Source organism: Rhinopithecus bieti, unplaced genomic scaffold, assembly GCF_001698545.2.
Source record: "Rhinopithecus bieti isolate Rb0 unplaced genomic scaffold, ASM169854v2 scaffold_72481, whole genome shotgun sequence".
Classification (NCBI taxonomy): Eukaryota; Metazoa; Chordata; class Mammalia; order Primates; family Cercopithecidae; genus Rhinopithecus; species Rhinopithecus bieti.
In genome coordinates this window covers 286,401-298,900 of record NW_016826972.1, presented here as the reverse complement: position 1 = coordinate 298,900, position 12,500 = coordinate 286,401, and the positions used below count along the sequence as shown (strand labels likewise).

At 35.4% G+C, this 12,500-nt stretch overlaps 1 long non-coding RNA gene across 1 annotated transcript in view; it reads left to right on the top strand.

The window, feature by feature from the left end:
• The first annotated feature begins 845 nt into the window (after positions 1–845).
• The window catches only part of LOC108523189 (uncharacterized), a 12,655-nt gene continuing 1,000 nt past the window's right edge, over positions 846–12,500 (top strand). The window contains exons 1-4 of the long non-coding RNA XR_001883743.1: positions 846–908; positions 1,631–1,667; positions 2,865–2,921; positions 7,725–7,793. This is a non-coding gene — a long non-coding RNA (uncharacterized LOC108523189). The remainder of the gene's footprint in view (positions 909–1,630; positions 1,668–2,864; positions 2,922–7,724; positions 7,794–12,500) is intronic.

Here is a 12,500-nt window from a genome sequence, read left to right as displayed (position 1 = left end):
AAAATGTATCTACTATTTGAAGCTTTCAGTGATTTCCCAATGCCTGTTGGTTAAAAAGAAAACTAATGTGGCTGGTAAGATCTCTCACTATCTTTCTTGTCACTCAGCGCTCTAGCTGAATGTAATGTCACTATTATCTTGTACAAGTCAGCAGCATAGCACTGCATGGTTTTCATTACCCTTCAAGACAAACCTGCAGCAGGGAAGTGGCAAGAGGTGGGCTCAATTCTGATTGAGGACTGAATACAAGAATAGGAAGCCTTGTGGTTTTTCATAGCAGTTTCATGGCTACAATTTTTATTCTAATAAGACTAATATTAATTATGTTCTCTCATTTTTACTTTTTTGCAGCTATCTTCTTTACATGATTTATTATATCTTTATTTCAACAAGTCCTACAGAACACATGGAGTTCACAAACTTACATGGAAATTGGAGTCTTAAATGTTTGGGGAATTTATAAAAGAGCACAGAAATTTGATGGTTGGCTGCATTTACAGAAAGAGCTGTCTGGGGCAAGTTGATTTAATTTTCTCAGAAAAGTTTTATTGAAAATGCCTATAATTGTTGTATATCATTTATACACGATGATAAAAATTAAAAACTCAGGAATATTGGGTAGAAACAAATCTTCAAGGGTGCCAGCCCAAAATATTAACTATTAGCTATTAACTTGAATATTAGTTATTAACTTGAGTTAATATAGATCATTTGTAAGTGAGATTGTCTCTTAGGAATCGTATTCATGGTGGTTAGTCTCCAGAGCAGCTCACAGGTGCCTCCTTACTGCCTTACTCATAGTGTTCCAGAATGTTCTTCCATGAGGTACATGTATTCTGTGTTCCAGGCTCTTTGGATACAGGAGCACAAACACCTCAGTAAGAAGGTTTCCTCTGGAGAAGGAGGAGGTAGGAGTTTTTTCAGCTGTGATCTGGTAGCAGTGACACGGGTTCACTCAGGGTTCCTGACAGTAACTTGGGGCAAGAGTTATGGCATCATGTGTCCTGGCCTCTTTCCTGTAAAGTTCAGGGCTTTTCCTTCCAGGGTAAACTTCTAGACACATAGCTCTTTGACCTCTCAGACTTTCCTTTAGCAGAAATCTACTTATTACCTTTAGTAGCTGCCAGGAACCTGCCTTTCCAGAATTTAAGTTAGGGAGTACTATAAAGTGGGCAACCTAACTTACCTTTTGTAAAGGATAAATACAGCTTGTAACAACACTTTAAAAGTCTTTCATTTTCACTCCCTCTTTGAAATGCAGTATTTGTCATTAACTCAAAGCCCATATGTATAGGAGTCTGTCTTAATTATTATGGCTTACAGTGCAATTCTGAAATCTTTTAAAGGAAGTCTCCTGTGTCTCCTATTCTCTTTTCTTTTTATGTCCCCTTCTTTTTTTTTCTCAAGTTCATGTTGGATGGGTAATGTGACGATGTCATAACAAGGTTCAAGGGTGGCACAGGTCACACATGTGTGTGAACACCCCATCGTCACACGAACTACGAAAGGATCTCCCATTGTTCTTTAACAAAATTTTCTTTGCTCTTCTCAGAAATTTTATCTTGTAAATGAACCTTAGTATCCAAATCCACTAAAATCTCAAGTTAAAAAAATGTTATTGCATTTATAGATCAATATGCATGTAAGAAAAGGAGGAATTAACATCTGTAAGTATTGAATCTTTTATAGAAATCATGTTTGTATTTTTTAAATTATATGTGCTTTTAGAAATATTCTCAGTAAAATTTTGTAACTTTCTTCTTGTAAATCTTAGATATTTTTTCATAGGTTAGTTTCTAGGTACTTAAAGTGTTTCTTGATGTCTAAAGGATGTAGTTTTAATGATGTTTTGTCACTGGAATTTGCAGATATATAAGAATGTTTTATTTCTTTCTTACATGGTTTTCTTACCAAAACTCTCTTTATAAAATGACTATTTTAGAGCAATTTTCGGTTTACAGAAAATTTGGGCAAAAAAGGAATTCCCATAACCCCTTCTTCCTTCAATATAGTTTCTCCTGTTATTAACATTTTATATTAATGTGGAACATTTGTTACAATTGATGAACCACTATTGAAACGTTATTAACTAAAGTTCATAGTTTACATTACTGTTCTTTCTTTGTGTTGTAATGTTCTATGTGTTTCTGTTTGTTTTGTTTTTGAGACAGGGTCTCACTTTGTCACCCAGGCTGGAGTTAAGTGATGCAATTACAGCTCACTGCAGCCTCAGCTTTCCAGGCTCAAGGGGTCCTCCCGCCTCAGCCTCCTGAGTAGTTGGGACTACAGGCATGCGGCACCACACCTGGCTAATTTTCATATTTTTTTGTATAGTTGGGTTGCCCAGGCTGGTCTCAAACTCCTAGGCTCAAGCAACACCACCCCTTGGCCTCCCAAAATGCTGGGATTACAGGAGTGAGCCATCACACCCAGGAAAAATCCATCGGTTTTGACAAATGCATGTCATGTACCTGCCATTGCAGTACCATCCAGAAGAGTTTTGCTGCCTTGAAAATCCCATGTGCTCCTCCTATTCATCCTTCCCTTCCTCCTCCTGAGTCTCTGGCAACCACTGATCATTTCATTGTCTCTACAGTGTTGCCTTTCCCGGAATGCTGTGTAGATGGAGTCACAATGTATGCACGCTTTTCAGATTGGCTTCTTTCCCCTAGGTTTTCCGTTTCTTTCATCACATATTTTGGAATATAACATTTGCAATTGCTGAGGGTTTTGTTTTACTTATAACTTTATATAACTTCATTATAACATAATTGTAAACCTTATTTATTTGTTCTAATGGTCTGAGTTGGGACCATAACAGTGGAAATCTTTTGAAGAATTTTTAATTTTCTCATTTATTCTAGCATTTCCCTATCCAATACAATGTTTATTCCAGGATTTTGGTTGATTTCATTCATCAGGTAAATATCTTCTCTCTTCCAGTACTTCTAAAATTTCTCTGGTCAGGTATGGCATTCTTTTGTAACGGATAATTTTACAGTATCTATTAAAATGTTATTTTCTTTTTAAAAGTCAATTCCTTTAGGAAACTACAGTGATAGGTTTTTGTAATGTTGAACTATCCTTACGCTTCTTGGTAAACCCTAATTGGCTGTGTCAGTCTTTTTTTACATTGCAGGATTTGTTTCTCTGCTATTTCAGTATATTTACCGTTAGGCTAATAAGTAGGATTTAGTTGTTTAGTTGTTTTAATTGTTCTTGTTGTTTTTAACTCAACAAATGCTTTGCTAACTTTCTACCTTTTCATCTATTTCTGGACTCATTGATTAAACACTGGGATTATGGAGCAAATTAATTTTGGTAAAAATTTTAATAATACCTCAAAGGTATGGTGTCTTTGAGATAACTTTTGTCTAACTTTTCAATTGTTGTAATTTTGGTTTCTTTTATTTTTTAACTTGCTTTGTTTAAATTTTGATAAGCTGTATTTTCCTAAACATCTATTTTATCTAGACTTTCAAATCTTGAAATATTTATGTATTTGTGTTTGTGTATGTATATACATTTTTGTAAACATGGAATATATGTTTTTTAAATGTTTTGCAGTGTAATATTTATTTTTCCTGAAATTAATGACGTTTAACTTAATCTGAACTACAAATGATTGTCTGCCTCAGCAATATTGTGGATATAGTACTAGCCATTACTGATTATGCCAACATTTCTATCACATCAATTTGTGTAATACTTTCCTTTGTCTTTTTTTCTTAGGTTTATTTGGCTGAATTTTTCCTGGGTTCTTGATTTGCACACATACTTTTTAAATTTTAGCCTTCCTTGTTCCCATTTAAGGCCAAGAATTATTTTTTGAGGACACTTTGGCTAAGAAGTATTTCCAATTTATAGTGTTACCAATATCTTTAATTCTGAAATCTAATTTCAGATGTGACTTATTATTAACCCAAGAGATCATGAGAAATTATTAAATTTGTGTACAGGCAACAAAAGCAAAAATAGACAAATGGAATTTAATTAAACTAAAAAGTTTCTGTATCCCCCCAAAAAAATAATCAACAGAGTAAAATGACAACCTGCAGAATGGGAGAAAATATGTGCAAACTATGCATCCAACAAGGAATGAATATCCAGAATTTATAAGGAACTCAGACTACTAACAGCAGCAAAAATAATCTCATCAAAAACTGGGCTAAGGATATCAATAGACATTTTTCAAAAGATGGCAAACAGGCCGGGCACAGTGGCTCAGGCCTGTAATCCCAGCACTTTGGGAGGCTGAGGCAGGTGGATCACCTGAGGTCAGGAATTGGAGACCGGCCTGGCCAATATATAGTGAAACCTCGTCTCTGCTAAATATTTGTGAAATTTTCAGTTTTCCTTCTGTTATTGCCTTCTGCTTTCATTTCATTGTGGCCAGAGAGATGCTTTGTGTTATTTCAGCCTTTTTATACTTATTGAAGATTATTTTGCAGCCTAACATACCTTGAAGAATATTTCATGTGCACTTGAGAAGCATGCATAATCTGCTGTTGTTGGGTGAAGTGTTCTACATATGTCTGTTAGATCTAGTTGGTTTACAGTGATACTTAAGTCTTCTATTTCCTTATTAATCTTCTATCTAGTTGCTCTATAGCTCAGTAATCCATTAGTGGAAATGGGGTACTGAAGTTTTCAACTATTATTATAAAACTGCCCGTTTCTCTTTTTAATTTTGGTAATTTTTGTTTCATATATATTATGGGGCTCACACTGTTACACATCTATGTTTATAATTATTCTAACTTCTTGATGGATTGACTTTTTCATAACATATAACATAACATAAACATAATATCATTCTTTGTCCCTTGTAACAATTTTTGATTTTTTTGTCAGATATTAGGACAGTCACCCCAGCTCTGTCTTGGTTACTATTTCCATGTAATATATGTTTCCTATCTATTCATTGTCTATCTCTTGTGCCTTTGGATCTAAAGTGAGTCTCTTGTAGATAGTACACAGTTGGCTCATATTTTAAAAATTCATTCTACTGATTTCTCCCTTTAAATAATACATTTATACTTAAAATAATTACTGATAAGGAAGCATTTACTTCTGCCATTTTGGGATTTGTTTTCTATATAGATTACATATTTTTCATTTTTCAATTCCTTCAATACTGCCTTCTTTTGTGTTTAATTGATGTTTTTAAGTGTATCATTTTGTATAAAAATTAGCCAAGCATGGTGGCACATGCCTATAATCCCAGCTTCTTGGGAGGCTGAAGCAGGAGAATCCCTTGAATCCAGGAGGTGGAGTTTGCAGTGAGCTGAGATTGTGGCTACTGCATTCCAACCTGGGCAACAGAGTGAGACTCTGTCTCAAAAACAAAAAAAAAGTGTATCAATTTGATTTCTTCTCTTTTCTTTTCTCATTATCTTTTAGTTATTTTCTTCATTGTTTTCTGGGAATTACAATTGTCATCTTAAATTTGTAGCACTCTAGTTTAAATTTATACCAACTTACTTTCAATAGTGTACAAAAATTCTGCTCCTATGTAGCTTTGTCCTCTCCTTATATTGTTATTGCCACAAATTACATCTTCATATATTGTGTGACAATTAACATAGGTTTATAATGATTATTTACACATTTGTCTTTTAAATCACGTAGAAAAAAACAGGAGTTACAAGCCAAAAATACAATAATACTTTATATTTATATATGTAGCCACCATGTCTGGCTAATTTTTCTATTTTTTGTAGAGTTTGGGTCTTGCCATGTTGCCTGGGCTCAAGTGATCTGCCCACATCAGTCTCCCAAAGTGTCGGGATTACAGGCATGAGCCACCACACCTAGCTAGTTTTTTGTTTGTTTTTTCTCTTTCAGCACCTTAAATATTTATTCTACTGTCTTTTTGGCATCCGCAGTATCTAAAGAAAAACCAACTGCTAATCTTATTAAGAATCTTTTGTAAGTGATGAGCCTCTTCTCTCTTCTTGCTTTCAAGATTCTCTTTGTGACTTTTGACACTCTGAATACAATGCATCTCAGTGCGAATCTCTTTGCATTTACCCTACTTGTGTAAGATTGGTGCAAAAGTAATTGTGGTTTTTGTTATTGAAAGTAATGGCAAAACTGCAATTACTTTTGCACCAGCCTATATAGTTCACTTAGCTTCTTGAATGTGTAGATTCATGTCTTTCATCAAATTGGCAGCGTTTTTAACCATGATTTCTTCAAATATATTTTCTAGTCCTTTCTTTCTTCTCCTTCTGGGACTCCCATTATATGTATGTTGGTATGCTTGATGCTGTCCCATAGTTCTCTGAGGATTGGTTTATTTTTTTTAAACAGCTTGAGACATCATTGACATATAAATATTATATATATTTAAAGTGTATAATTGGATGTTTTCATATGTGTACATTGTGAAATGATCACAACCAAACTAATAAACATATCCAGTACCTCTACATAGTTACCATTGTAAATGTGTGTAATTAGATTTAAAATTTATCCTCTTAACAAATTATCACTATACAATATGACGTTGTTAACTGTCATTACCATGTTGTACATTGAATCTCCAGGAATTATTTATCTTTGTCAATTCTTCTTTATTCTTTTTGCTTCATACAATAGACCTCAATTAACCTTCCTTCAAGTTTGCTTATTCTTTATTCTGCTGTTGAACCACTCTAATTAATTTTTCATTGCAGTAACTGTACTTTTCAGCTTCAGAATTTCTATTAGGTTGTTTCTTATAATTTCTATAGCTTTATTGATATTCTCTATAAGGTGACACATCATTCTTCTGGTTCCCTTTAGTTCTTTGTCCATGGTTCCCTTTTAACTCTTTGAACATATGTTAAGACAGTTGATTTAAAGTCTTCATCTGGTAAGTCCAGTGTCTGGACTTCTTCAGGGATTGTTTCTATACATTTCTTATTTTCCTGTGAATAGGCCATCATTTCTTGCTCTTTGCATGTGTCATAACATTTTGTGGAGAACTGGAGATTTTGCATAATATGACAACTTTGGAAATCAGATTCTCCTCCCTCTCCAGTTTGTTGTTGCTGCTTGTTGTAGTTTGTTGTTGTTTAACACTTCAATGGTTTAGACACTTCTCTAAACCATTTTTGTTAAAGCTATATTCCTTGTGGTTGGCCACTGAAACTTTGTTATTTTAGCTTAGTGGTTAGCTAGTGATTTGAAGATATTTCCTGAAATATTGAGAGCCAAAAGTATAAAATACTCTCCCAGGCTTTGCAGGTTGGCTTTGCATGGGGAACTCCTTCAATGCTTAGCCAGGTTGTTTAAAACTCTGCCTTAACCTTCACTCCCTCGTGTGGAGCCTAAAAGTTAGATAGATGTTAGAGATTAGAGTCTTTTCAGGTGTTTCTGGGCATATGTCCAGCCTGGGCATGTATGTGACCTTCTGGATTTCTTCACATATACAGAAGCTTTTCAAAGTCATCATTTCCCCAAGTATCTCCACATGTAATCTCTTTCTTCCCAGACTTTTCTTGCTTCTTGTTGCTTGCTCCAACTGTCATCCTTTGTCTCAGGTGGCTAAGGCTAATATGTTTGCTTTTACATGCTTTCAACAAACACCACCCAGAAACTGCTTATGACTTGGAAAAAGTTTGAGTCAGGTAAAAGAAAAGCAAGTCCTTGTGCCAACCCTTCAGGGAGCCCAGACGATCAAAACACACTACCATGATTCCTTGAGAATAAGTCCGTATTTCTCCCTCTGATGCCAGCAACCTGCATCTGGAATGTGAGCTGCTGTCTGAGCTGCTACCAAGCTGATGATGGGGCATGGTAAGCAGGTAAGTTATAATACCACAGCACTTTTACCAAAATTCAGTAGTGTCTTTCTTCAGTAAGCATCCCCTGCTTGTTATTGCTGATTTTTAATAGCCTAGAGTTCCAAAAAATTTGATTCTTAACAGTTTTTGCAAGGTTGTTCATTGCTTTTGTGGAGAGACAGGATTTTAGAGGGATGACTAAGTTTAACTTGTTTACAGCTATTAGAAGTGTATCATTTCCTTTAAAAAAAATGTTGGCCAGGTGCAGTGGCTCACGCCTGCAATCCCAGCACTTTAGCAGGCCGAGGTGGGTGGATCACCTGAGGTCAGGAGTTAGAGACCAGCCTGGACAACATGGTGAAACCCTGTCCCTACTAAAAATACAAAAATTAGCTAGGCGTGGTGGCACCTGTAATCCCAGCTACTTGGGAGGCTGAGGCAGAAGAACTGCTTGAACTTGGAAGGTGGAGGTTGCAGTTAGCTGAGATCGCGCCTCTGCACTCCAGCCTGGGCAACAAGAGCAAAACTCCATCTCAAAAAAGAAAAAAATAATAAAAGTCATAAAAAAAAAAAAAAAGTTCAGAATCAGAGACACTCTTGGGTAATTTTTAGTATATAAGTCCTTGCATAAACTAGGTGTTCAATACTGTCAAAGAAATTTAAGAATCAGGTCCTAGAAAATGAAAGTATGAACAAAAAAATATCTGATAAAGCTCTCAATCAACTTAGAAGTTTATTTTGCCAAGGTGAAAGATGAGCCTGGAAGACAAGTCTGTGCCTTTCTCCAAAGATGACTTTCAGGATTTCAATATTTAAAGGAGAAAAGTGGGCTAGAGAGGAAAGAGGGAAAGTATGGTAATCCACATATTGTAAGAGAAAAGGAGAAGGCAAGGGAATAGTCAATTATGTATTGGTCTCACACTCAGCAAGTAAATTGACACATTACATAAGATAAGATGAACATAAAGTGGCTACCTGTGCAAATATTTAACCTTTTACCTGTAGCTATCTACTTAGGAACAAAGGGAAAGGTAGTTGCTTGCATGACTCAGCTTTCAGCTTAATATTTTTCCTTTGGCATAGTAAATTTATTTTCTTTTCACAATTCTCACCGCCACTTTTTAAAAAGCCAGTCAAATTTAGCAGTGGCGGGGTCATATACCAACTTTAGTGACACTAATGTTAATAAGTTCTGATAACCCACTACCATTGGACCAACCTCCCCACTTTTTCTTTTAAACTCTTTCAGAAAATGCATTTTAGAAGAAAATGAGTCTCTGATCTCAGGTTTTGTCTGATCTCTCACGACTGGGATGGCCTATTCCTAGATAGGTAGGTCCCCATGTTGTAGGAAAACTCATTTTTAGCCAGTTATGAAGTCTCACATTCTACAAAGAAAAAATAGGTGAAGGACAGAGAAAGGAAGCAGAGGAAAGATGAGGAAATAACAAATATTTTTAAAAAGAGAGAACAATCCTGGAAAACTGATTTGGCCATATTACTCTGAAGTTCATACATCAGTAGGTAGGCATAAAATTTGTTTCTATATAGAGATAGGTTGCTGTGATTTTCTTCTGAAGTTTATGTTGTCTAGCTTCAGTATTTAAAATCAGGGAAAATGAGCAGAAAAAGGAAAGGAGAGAAGAACAAAATGAAAACATTATTTTGGAAGCTTGTAGCCAGGAAATATTTTAGAATTCAGTCCAAATTGTAGAGTATAATAAAAGTTGAAAAACACTTGACAAGGTTAGAATCCAATGCACTAGATACTGTACTAGAGTTTATTTTGAAACATGATTTTTCTCTCTCCAATTCCCCCATTTAATTAAAGACAAAATCATAGTAGGACCAATTTATTTGTAAAGTAAGTTTTAGTCTTATTATTGGCTTGATTATTTACATAAAGTGCAGCAAAAATAATCATTTGCCATATAGGCTCTCTTTTTAAAAAATTTGGCTTTGCTGGAAGTTTTTCCATAAGGAATCTGAGATAAGGCCTTTTTTTTTTAAAGCCATAAGTCCAGTCAAGGATTTATCTGTGCCTGTAGATACCTGTATAAATGGAATGAATTCCTCTCTTTTTGAGGTCTCCAAAAAACCTTGGGGTTCCTAGGTATGTCAGAAAGTGACACTCTTTACTTACCACAGGACAGGACCCTGTAAATAACAAGGTATAAGGCCAGTGTTTCCAAGGGGTTTTTAGTGGCTCTAAAAGTTAGCCTTATTTTCTCAGGGCAGTCTGAATATATGTCATTCCAGTCAAAGTATTGGTAAACTAACCAGTATCTCCAATTACATCCTGTTATAAAAGAAAACAGTTTCTTATTGAGCTTATATAAATAACTATATTGCCATAAATTAAGAATACTTACAAACAATTTCCAAATTTTGGGGAAATGAGGTAAAGAAATTATGTTTTAAATTTTGCTCACTAGAGTATAATTTACTCAATTGTTAAAAGCGGTACATAGCTTAAAAGAAGAGAAACTTTTCTTAAATCTGAAAATAAAACAAAAGAATTGGCAAATTTTAAATAAAAGCCATAAAGGATTATGGTAATTATTTCAATCTTTCATTAGTTCAGTCCAAGAAATTAACTCCTGTTGTTCTCAATAGTTGATCAACAACCTTCATGAATACATCAACTTTCCATGAGAGTTCTGGAAGTTTTTCTCTTTATTCCAATGGCACAATCTCTAATATTATCAGAAACTCATATTTAAGAGTACTCCTTACAGTTCTACAGCTGATTATAAACCACTCTATAAACAGACCAAAGTAAAACCACAATTGTGAATAAAGAAAGTCTTAGAACAGTCATGGTTAAAGACACAATTTACAAGGAAATTTGGTTACTTCTGTGGCATACAACAATTTGACATAATATGATTACTACTGATAACATATACTAAGATATATCAGAATCACAGGAATCTCATATAATTTTGGAACACATACTAATAACACATTTATATAAATATAATCCAAAGAAGGTTAAACACCATTTCATATTTGATGACGCTTCTTGTATGATTTTATGATACCAAATAAGCAAAACATGTCTCTTCTGGACTTCAGGGGACCTAATATCAAAAAATTAAAAGGAATTTAGAACTTGGTTTTGGAAAGTTTGTCAAATATAAAAACAGTTTAAAACACTTGATATCATAAAAGGGATCACAGGACATTGTAAAATAAGTCATTCATTCAGCCAAAGTGATAATTCAAATGTTTTTTTAAAAGGCAAAAGCCTTATTCTTTGAGAGAGGAGACTTAATTTCCCGAACAATAAGTACTAACAAAGACAGCATGAGGCCAGTTAAATCTGCCTCAAGTCTTATAAACAAATCTATTAAATTTTAATCATCTTGACCAGAAGATATAATTTCCCTAAACCTTTTAATAAACTTTTCTAATTTTTTAAAGAGTAGGTTAATACTCCAAAAAAAACCTTGTTAATCTGACACAGGGGCCCAGATGCTGGTCTTGCATCAGTGTTTCTTTGATTATTAATGTTTAATCTATAGAGAAACTCTGATATAATTTTCTCTCTCAAAATTAGCCCTTACAATCTCACACACCCACCTTTTCTTCAATAGTCCCTGAGCCTAGAGGGTTTGAATAGTTTTAATTTCTGGCTCTGTGTTTTATGAATGCAGTTTATTTTTATTGTTATCACCTCCTGAGTCTGAAGATGAGCCTTTAACTGCTGTCAGTGTTTAAGATTCAGCAGAACTTGGTCCTTTTTGCATCCAGGAGTCAAAACCCAGTAACTCAATAGCACAAGGATTTTAAAAGTAATACAGAAAGTTACATGGAGGTAATTGCCTTTATTAAAAACAAAATTAATCTCAGTTTTCCTAAGCAAATCAAAACTTAATAATAATGTAGGAATTATTTCAATAAAGCATAAAATCTGTTTATTAGTCCAATTACCAAATAAATGGCAAAAACCCCAAAAATAAACCCTTTTGCAGTGTGACTGCTGTTCCCTATGGGGAGTCCATTTAGATAACCTGCAAGTCAAGACTAATGAAAAAAGGGTACTTGAATTAATTAGACGTAGGAAGAGTGTGTCCTAAGTGAAGGTTTCCTTTGTCTTTTTCTTTTTTTGAGATGGAGTCTCATTCTGTCACTCAGGCTGGAGTGCAGTGGTGCAATCTTGGTTCACTGCAGCCTCCGCCTCCTATGTTCAAGTGATTCTCCTGCCTCAGCCTCCCGAGTAGCTGGGATTACAGGTGCACACCACTATGCCTGGCTAATTTTTTGTATTTTAATTAGAGATGCGGTTTTGCCATGTTGGCCAGGCTGGTCTAGAATCCCTGGCCTCAGGTGATCTGCCCACCACGGCCTCCCAAAGTGCTGGGATTACAGGCATGAGCCATGACACCCAGCCAGGTTTTCAATTTTGTAAACCAATTTAGACATATTAAGAAAAGCTGGCCAGGCGCGGTGGCTCAAGCCTGTAATCCCAGCACTTTGGGAAGCCGAGACGGGTGGATCACGAGGTCAGATTGAGACCATCCTGGCTAACACAGTGAAACCCCGTCTCTACTAAAAAAATACAAAAAACTAGCCGGGTGAGGTGGCGGGCGCCTGTAGTCCCACCTACTCGGGAGGCTGAGGCAGGAGAATGGCGTGAACACAGGAGGCGGAGCTTGCAGTGAGCTGAGATCCGGCCACTGCACCCCAGCCTGGGCGACAGAGCGAGACTCCGTCTCAACAAAA